Source organism: Limulus polyphemus, unplaced genomic scaffold (assembly GCF_000517525.1).
Source record: "Limulus polyphemus unplaced genomic scaffold, Limulus_polyphemus-2.1.2 Scaffold4026, whole genome shotgun sequence".
NCBI lineage: Eukaryota > Metazoa > Arthropoda > Merostomata > Xiphosura > Limulidae > Limulus > Limulus polyphemus.
In genome coordinates this window covers 89,028-91,070 of record NW_013669636.1, presented here as the reverse complement: position 1 = coordinate 91,070, position 2,043 = coordinate 89,028, and positions in this window count along the sequence as shown.

The window sequence follows — 2,043 nt, the reverse complement described above, 5'->3', positions numbered from 1 at the left end:
GAATCACACCACCACCTGGCTGAAGATAAACCACACCAACCACCTGGTTTATAATGAATCAAACCACACCAACCACCTGGTTTATAATGAATCACACCACCACCTGGCTGAAGATAAACCACACCAACTACCTGGTTTATAATGAATCAAACCACCACCTGGTTTATAATGAATCACACCACCACCTGGTTTAAAATAAACCACACCAACAACCCGGTTTATAATGAATCAAACCAATCACCCGGTTTATAATGAATCAAACCAACCACCTGGTTTATAATGAATCACACCACCACCTGGTTGAAGATAAACCACACCAATCACCTAGTTTGAAATAAATTATATCAACCACTTTACTGATATATATCACTTGTAAATGGGTCAGTGCTCTGAAACATAAAATTATTTCGGTAACTAGGGAATGATAGTCTATAATTATATTTTTGGAAGAAGGAAATGATATCATGGAATACTGCCTTGGATAAACGGACTCTAAGAATATCATTCAGTTTATATTTATTTGGATTTCAGCTTGTCATTAGAAATGATTAAAAATAAGTGTGATATTTACGCTATAATTATCATTAATGTATAACTTGATCTCAATGTCTAGAAGAAATTGATTTCTGATAGCCTATAACGTGCTGATTTAGAAGTCGTTCAGTTGTGACAAGTTAAGAAAGCCTAAACCAAGAATATACACTTTTTAAATTACTTTTAACTGATGTTCCTTCAAATGACAGCCCATTATCTGCCACCATAACCTAATTCCACCTGCCTTCATGATCTGCCACCATAACCTACTACCACCTGCCTTCATGATCTGCCACCATAACTTATTATCACCATAACCTACTACCAACTGCCTTCATGATCTACCCTCTACCATAACGAACTGTCACCTACGATCATGAACTACGACCTTCTAACATGAAATGTCACCTACCATTATGACCTAATATAATGATTTACCTTCTACCATAACGAACTGTTGCCTACCATCATGACCTACGACCTTCTAACATGAAATGTCACCTACCATCATGACCTACGACCTTCTAACATGAAATGTCACCTACCATTATGACCTAATATCATGATCTACCCTCTACCATAACGAACTGTCACCTACCATCATGACCTACGACCTGCTATCACGATTTGTCTGTCTATCATCATGAACTATTATCTTCTACCACAGTCTATCACCTACAACATATGATCTGATAATATGCCTTAGTTGAATGTATACATTATGAAAGTATCGGATAACTTCACAAAGCACAAGTTTTCAGGTCAGGCCTGCTTACCACAGAGCTGATGAATATCGGTGAGTCGATAGCACCTTGGTTGTAGTGACAAGGAATCAGTCAGGTGAGACTAGCTTGTTGCGACGCTGAATGGGGTTTCCTCACTCCTGGGAAACACAACACCAGCGTGGAATAACCGGTATCTTAAGAGACAAGGAGATAGACTCCACAACTCACAGGATGTGAGCTTTATGTTGGGCCACATCGTGAGAAACTTCTTTCAAGAAAGTATTTTCTTTCCTGCTGTACCTCTAGTTTGTATTTCTGGAAAGTCAACTTTTAGCTTTCTAAGTAATCGTCTTCAAATACGAAAATTCTGACTTCTCTGAAGCTAGAAATCGGCTGGATTATTTTAAGAAAACTGTCACGTGACAAAGGCCAAATTGAACAGATTTTAGTTTAGTCTAAGTTATTATATCTAAAACGTAACTTGGATGTATCATACTTTAGTTGATTAAAGCCTTAAAAACCTAAATCTCAGAACACAAGGACAAAGTGGAATCCATGTTTGTTGTTTTTTTTAAATGATTAATTTTTCTTTCAACTTAATATAAGTCTGAGAAATACACTGTAATGATGTAACGTAAACAATAAGTTCATTTGCGTGAACTTAGTCAATTATGATTCGTTGGAAATTGTTCAAAACGTCTTTTTAGTTTTTGTACATCAATCCACATTTATAATCAATTGTGATTCGTTGGAAATTGTTCAAAACGTCTTTTTAGTTTTTGTA